We start from the raw sequence: 7,839 nt of genomic DNA, 5'->3' as shown, positions 1-7,839 counted from the left end.
GCGGGACCGCCCCTGGGTGAGTATAATCTAACGTCTTTTTCTCCTCTTTCAGGTAACATCGGCGGCTTATCTACAGCATTACAGAATGCTGTAGATAAGCCCCTGATGCCGGTGAGCTTACCTCACCAGCCATTTTGGGGGTGACAGGTTCCCTTTAAGAGGTGTTTACCAAATATGTGTTCTGACCAGCAGATAATTAATTAAAATCGCATAAAGCGTGTTAAGTAGACATTACACCAAAATCATAGTGAATCAAAATGTATTAAATTGGTTACTAATACGATTCCAGCAAATTGATAATAAATTGTTATCAAAGTGGCAGCAAAGCATATTAAATAGCTATCGCACCGAAATCATAGTGTATCAAAGTGTATTATTACAACTTATTTGACCAGCAGATAATTAATTAAAATCGCATAAAGCGTGTTAAGTAGACATTACACCAAAATCATAGCGAATCAAAATGTATTAAATTGATTACTGATACGCTTCCAACAAATTGATAATAATATCATGGGAGAATGAGGCTGTGTTTCTGTAGTATTATTCTGCAGTGAGCTTGAAGTCTGGTACTATAACTGCTAACAGTTGCCAAGAGTTTCTGTGGTGGTGATTCAAACAACCCACTTGCTAGCAGCTGTTAAAATGTATCAGTACTGGCCACTAACTAGATGTCAGGGGTGTGTGTGTTAAGAGGTGTTTACCAAATATGTGAAACTTCTTACAAAATAGAGAACTTTTCAGATAAAAGTAATAACGTTTATACAAACTTCTTACAAAATAAATATCAATGCTGTATCGTACAAAATAAATAGCACGATGATTACACATCATTACACTTCTTATAATGTGCTAAGGAACCTCTTTTTATTGACATTTCATAAACCTATAGTCCCAATAATGTTTATTTGGCCAGCAGATAATTAATTAAAATCGCATAAAGCGTATTAAATAGATATCACGCCAAAATCATAGTGTATCAAAGTGTATTATTACAACTATTATTACATAGGCCCCTTTATTTATAGTCCCAATAATATTTATTTGACCAGCAGATAATTAATTAAAAGCGCATAAAGTGTGTTAAATAGACATCATACCGTAGTGAATCAAAATGTATTAGCAGCGCCAGAGCCACGTATATTATTCCATCTTTCTTTAATTCAACATTATTTTATCACATATTAATTTCACAGCTGTCTGTGCCGTCTATTTGCACACAACCATTTGAATCCATGTTTTGCTGACCTTAATCATGTTGTATAGCTGAGCGTTACCACTGTACTCATTTCTCTTTGCTGCTTCTGAATGTACACTATTCTCGACCATGGACCGTTTTCCTTTAAAAAATAAGAATATTATTGAATATAATGTTTTACATATGTTGCAGTATTTTATTTTCCTGGTGTTACTTTAATAATAATAATAATAATAATAATAATAATAATAATAATCATACACCGCAAAATTGTGTCAATATTGGGGCTACTATGAAATTTTCCATAAAAATCTTTTCGGTTATCCCAAGACACGTAAGAAACAAATGCATGACTTTTAGCAGCGCCAGAGCCACGTATATTATTCCATCTTTCTTTAATTCAACATTATTTTATCACATATTAATTTCACAGCTGTCTGTGCCATCTATTTGCACACAACCATTTGAATCCATGTTTTGCTGACCTTAATCATGTTGTATAACAGATGTGTTTCTCCTGGTTTTTCTAGCGCAGCTCGCTGAGCGTTACCGCTGTACTCATTTCTCTTTGCTGCTTCTGAATGTACACTATTCTCGACCATGGACCGTTTTCCTTTTAAAAATAAGAATATTATTGAATATAATGTTTTACATATGTTGCAGTATTTTATTTTCCTGGTGTTACTATAATAATAATAATAATAATAATAATAATAATAATAATCATACACCGCAAAATTGTGTCAATATTGGGGCTACTATGAAATTTTCCATAAAAATCTTCTCGGTTATCCCAAGACACGTAAGAAACAAATGCATGACTTTTAGCAGCGCCAGAGCCACGTATATTATTCCATCTTTCTTTAATTCAACATTATTTTATCACATATTAATTTCACAGCTGTCTGTGCCATCTATTTGCACACAACCATTTGAATCCATGTTTTGCTGACCTTAATCATTTTGTATAACAGATGTGTTTCTCCTGATTTTTCTAGCGCAGCTCGCTGAGCGTTACCACTGTACTCATTTCTCTTCGCTGCTTCTGAATGTACACTATTCTCACCCACGGACAGTTTTCCCTTAAAAAATATGAATATTATTGAATATAATGTTTTGCACATGTTGCAGTATTTTATTTTTATTAATAGTTACTTTTAACTATTCTTTTAGAGTGTCTAGTAGATTTATATTCTTTGCCTGATATATTTCTACACAAAGCTTCAAAACTATTTTGTAATTTATAATGTATCACAGTAGTTTCATATGAAGTTACATCTTAGGCTCTGTTCAGACTATTGTAATATCTGTAGCTTAAAATAGAGTCAAATAACTACTTACAAATCCGGACATACAGCATTGATTTTAATGTGGTCTAAGGGGGTTCTATCAAGGTCTCCACATAATAGTTATGGAAAGAATAATGCTACAGAATTGGTCGCTCCAGTTATAAAACAAAAATGATGAAAATTATCCATGATGATAATGTGAAAAAGGCTTATGCAGTGGGTTTATGGATCTCTACAATAAACAACATGTGTAGAAATTTGGTTCTAGAACTTGCTGGATTAGTGAATATAATAACGTTTGTCATATTTTATAACATGCAGCTAATATTTATTGCTTCTACTACACGGCAATTGTCACATTCAGTTATTTTTATTTATTTATTTATTTATTTATTTTTTTTCTTTCCTTGGAATTTGTTAGTCATTACAATTATTTTTGCTCCCAAGATAGGTTTTTAGAGTCACCAAGTTACATAAATGTGCAGGCTCCTGAATATTACAATTACAAAACATTCAAAGTTTGTTTCTCCACTTTTTGCAGATAATAAATCTTAATTTCTTTATAATTTGACTTTTAGTTATAGTTTGTTTCAGTTCTTTGCCGTTCTATGTATACCGTAAATTTTGCCTCCTTTCACTGAATAATATAAGACAAATTATTTTTATTCAAAAACATCTAACTTACGTATACTTTTAAAGCTTTGTTACATTTCTAGCCACTCTACACCAGGCTGTGCAACATAAATACATGTGGTCTTGTAGTGTTTTAATATAGTGCACCAAACATGATATGGTTTTTGGTTTCTCTGAACTGTCGCAAACAAAACATATAAGGTAGTATGGCACAAGATGTGAGCGTACCCGCAGCTCACTGAGCATTACCACGCTACTCACTTCTCTTTGCAGCTTCTGAATGTACACTACTCTCACCCATGGAGAGTTCTCCTTTAAAATATGAATATTATTGAATATAATGTTTTACTTATGTCGCAGTATTTTATTTTCCTGGTGTTACTTTTGTTCATGTATTACTGGTCTCTGCTGCAGTTGTGGTTCGTACCTTTCTATATAAATATGGGTAAATGAATTGTCCATTATAGATTTTGAATCCGTGTTTGTAGACCATAAACATTTTGTATAACAGATGTGTTTCTCCTGATTTTTATTTTTTTCTTGGTTAAGGGATCACAGATGTTTTAATAAACTTTGAATAAATAACTGTGCATACATAAGAAACCTTGCAATATATCTTTATAGAAATAATACTTCTGCACTCATGGCCACTTCTCCTCCGCCTTTGCCTCCTGAACTCATCATTCACTGTGAAACAATGCAAAAATCCATCTTTGGGCTGTTGGAGGCATCAACATTTTGCCATTAAAAGTTTATGGCTCTGTAAAGAAAGATGAGAATTGTCGAAAGGATAGAACACACGCACAACAAACACACAGAACACATGCACAACAAACACACATAACATACAGAGCACACACAACACATACAACACACACAACAAACATACACACACAACATACAGAACACACACAACACATACAACACACAACAAACATACACACACAACATACAGAACACACACAACACATGCAACACACACAACAAACATACACACAACATACAGAACACATACAACACACACACACACGCAACATACAGAACACACACAACACATGCAACACACACAACAAACATACACACACAACATACAGAACACACACACAACACATGCAACACACACAACAAACATACACACAACATACAGAACACATACAACACACACACACACACACACACAACATACAGAACACACACAGCCCAAAGATGGATTTTTGCATTGTTTCACAGTGAATGATGAGTTCAGGAGGCAAAGGCGGAGGAGAAGTGGCCATGAGTGCAGAAGTATTATTTCTATAAAGATATATTGCAAGGTTTCTTATGTATGCACAGTTATTTATTCAAAGTTTATTAAAACATCTGTGATCCCTTAACCAAGAAAAAAATAAAAATCAGGAGAAACACATCTGTTATACAAAATGTTTATGGTCTACAAACACGGATTCAAAATCTATAATGGACAATTCATTTACCCATATTTATATAGAAAGGTACGAACCACAACTGCAGCAGAGACCAGTAATACATGAACAAAAGTAACACCAGGAAAATAAAATACTGCGACATAAGTAAAACATTATATTCAATAATATTCATATTTTAAAGGAGAACTCTCCATGGGTGAGAGTAGTGTACATTCAGAAGCTGCAAAGAGAAGTGAGTAGCGTGGTAATGCTCAGTGAGCTGCGGGTACGCTCACATCTTGTGCCGTACTACCTTATATGTTTTGTTTGCGACAGTTCAGAGAAACCAAAAACCATATCATGTTTGGTGCACTATATTAAAACACTACAAGACCACATGTATTTATGTTACACAGCCTGGTGTAGAGTGGCTAGAAATGTAACAAAGCTTTAAAAGTATACGTAAGTTAGATGTTTTTGAATAAAAATAATTTGTCTTATATTATTCAGTGAAAGGAGGCAAAATTTACGGTATACATAGAACGGCAAAGAACTGAAACAAACTATAACTAAAAGTCTAATTATAAAGAAATTAAGATTTATTATCTGCAAAAAGTGGAGAAACAAACTTTGAATGTTTTGTAATTGTAATATTCAGGAGCCTGCACATTTATGTAACTTGGTGACTCTAAAAACCTATCTTGGGAGCAAAAATAATTGTAATGACTAACAAATTCCAAGGAAAGAAAAAAAAAATAAAAAATAAATAAATAAATAAATAAAAATAACTGAATGTGACAATTGCCGTGTAGTAGAAGCAATAAATATTAGCTGCATGTTATAAAATATGACAAACGTTATTATATTCACTAATCCAGCAAGTTCTAGAACCAAATTTCTACACATGTTGTTTATTGTAGAGATGCATAAACCCACTGCATAAGCCTTTTTCACATTATCATCATGGATAATTTTCATCATTTTTGTTTTATAACTGGAGCGACCAATTCTGTAGCATTATTCTTTCCATAACTATTATGTGGAGACCTTGATAGAACCCCCTTAGACCACATTAAAATCAATGCTGTATGTCCGGATTTGTAAGTAGTTATTTGACTCTATTTTAAGCTACAGATATTACAATAGTCTGAACAGAGCCTAAGATGTAACTTCATATGAAACTACTGTGATACATTATAAATTACAAAATAGTTTTGAAGCTTTGTGTAGAAATATATCAGGCAAAGAATATAAATCTACTAGACACTCTAAAAGAATAGTTAAAAGTAACTATTAATAAAAATAAAATACTGCAACATGTGCAAAACATTATATTCAATAATATTCATATTTTTTAAGGGAAAACTGTCCGTGGGTGAGAATAGTGTACATTCAGAAGCAGCAGAGAGAAATGAGTACAGCGGTAACGTTCAGCGAGCAGCGCTAGAAAAATCAGGAGAAACACATCTGTTATACAAAATGATTAAGGTCAGCAAAACATGGATTCAAATGGTTGTGTGCAAATAGATGGCACAGACAGCTGTGAAATTAATATGTGATAAAATAATGTTGAATTAAAGAAAGATGGAATAATATACGTGGCTCTGGCGCTGCTAAAAGTCATGCATTTGTTTCTTACGTGTCTTGGGATAACCGAGAAGATTTTTATGGAAAATTTCATAGTAGCCCCAATATTGACACAATTTTGCGGTGTATGATTATTATTATTATTATTATTATTAAAGTAACACCAGGAAAATAAAATACTGCAACATATGTAAAACATTATATTCAATAATATTCTTATTTTTAAAAGGAAAACGGTCCATGGTCGAGAATAGTGTACATTCAGAAGCAGCAAAGAGAAATGAGTACAGTGGTAACGCTCAGCGAGCTGCGCTAGAAAAACCAGGAGAAACACATCTGTTATACAACATGATTAAGGTCAGCAAAACATGGATTCAAATGGTTGCGTGCAAATAGACGGCACAGACAGCTGTGAAATTAATATGTGATAAAATAATGTTGAATTAAAGAAAGATGGAATAATATACGTGGCTCTGGCGCTGCTAAAAGTCATGCATTTGTTTCTTACGTGTCTTGGGATAACCGAGAAGATTTTTATGGAAAATTTCATAGTAGCCCCAATATTGACACAATTTTGCTGTGTATGATTATTATTATTATTATTATTATTATTATTAAAGTAACACCAGGAAAATAAAATACTGCAACATATGTAAAACATTATATTCAATAATATTCTTATTTTTTAAAGGAAAACGGTCCATGGTCGAGAATAGTGTACATTCAGAAGCAGCAAAGAGAAATGAGTACAGTGGTAACGCTCAGCGAGCTGCGCTAGAAAAACCAGGAGAAACACATCTGTTATACAACATGATTAAGGTCAGCAAAACATGGATTCAAATGGTTGTGTGCAAATAGTTGGCACAGACAGCTGTGAAATTAATATGTGATAAAATAATGTTGAATTAAAGAAAGATGGAATAATATACGTGACTCTGGCGCTGCTAATACATTTTGATTCACTACGGTATCCGTATGATGTCTATTTAACACACTTTATGCGCTTTTAATTAATTATCTGCTGGTCAAATAAATATTATTGGGACTATAAATAAAGGGGCCTATGTAATAATAGTTGTAATAATACACTTTGATACACTATGATTTTGGCGTGATATCTATTTAATACGCTTTATGCGATTTTAATTAATTATCTGCTGGCCAAATAAACATTATTGGGACTATAGGTTTATGAAATGTCAATAAAAAGAGGTTCCTTAGCACATTATAAGAAGTGTAATGATGTGTAATCATCGTGCTATTTATTTTGTACGATACAGCATTGATATTTATTTTGTAAGAAGTTTGTATAAACGTTATTACTTTTATCTGAAAAGTTCTCTATTTTGTAAGAAGTTTCACATATTTGGTAAACACCTCTTAACACACACACCCCTGACATCTAGTTAGTGGCCAGTACTGATACATTTTAACAGCTGCTAGCAAGTGGGTTGTTTGAATCACCACCACAGAAACTCTTGGCAACTGTTAGCAGTTATAGTACCAGACTTCAAGCTCACTGCAGAATAATACTACAGAAACACAGCCTCATTCTCCCATGATATTATTATCAATTTGTTGGAAGCGTATCAGTAATCAATTTAATACATTTTGATTCGCTATGATTTTGGTGTAATGTCTACTTAACACGCTTTATGCGATTTTAATTAATTACCTGCTGGTCAAATAAGTTGTAATAATACACTTTGATACACTATGATTTCGGTGC

This window comes from Ranitomeya variabilis, chromosome 8 (assembly GCF_051348905.1).
Source record: "Ranitomeya variabilis isolate aRanVar5 chromosome 8, aRanVar5.hap1, whole genome shotgun sequence".
Lineage (NCBI taxonomy): Eukaryota > Metazoa > Chordata > Amphibia > Anura > Dendrobatidae > Ranitomeya > Ranitomeya variabilis.
The sequence above is the reverse complement of the archived record's forward strand: the minus strand, read 5'-3'. Positions refer to the sequence as shown.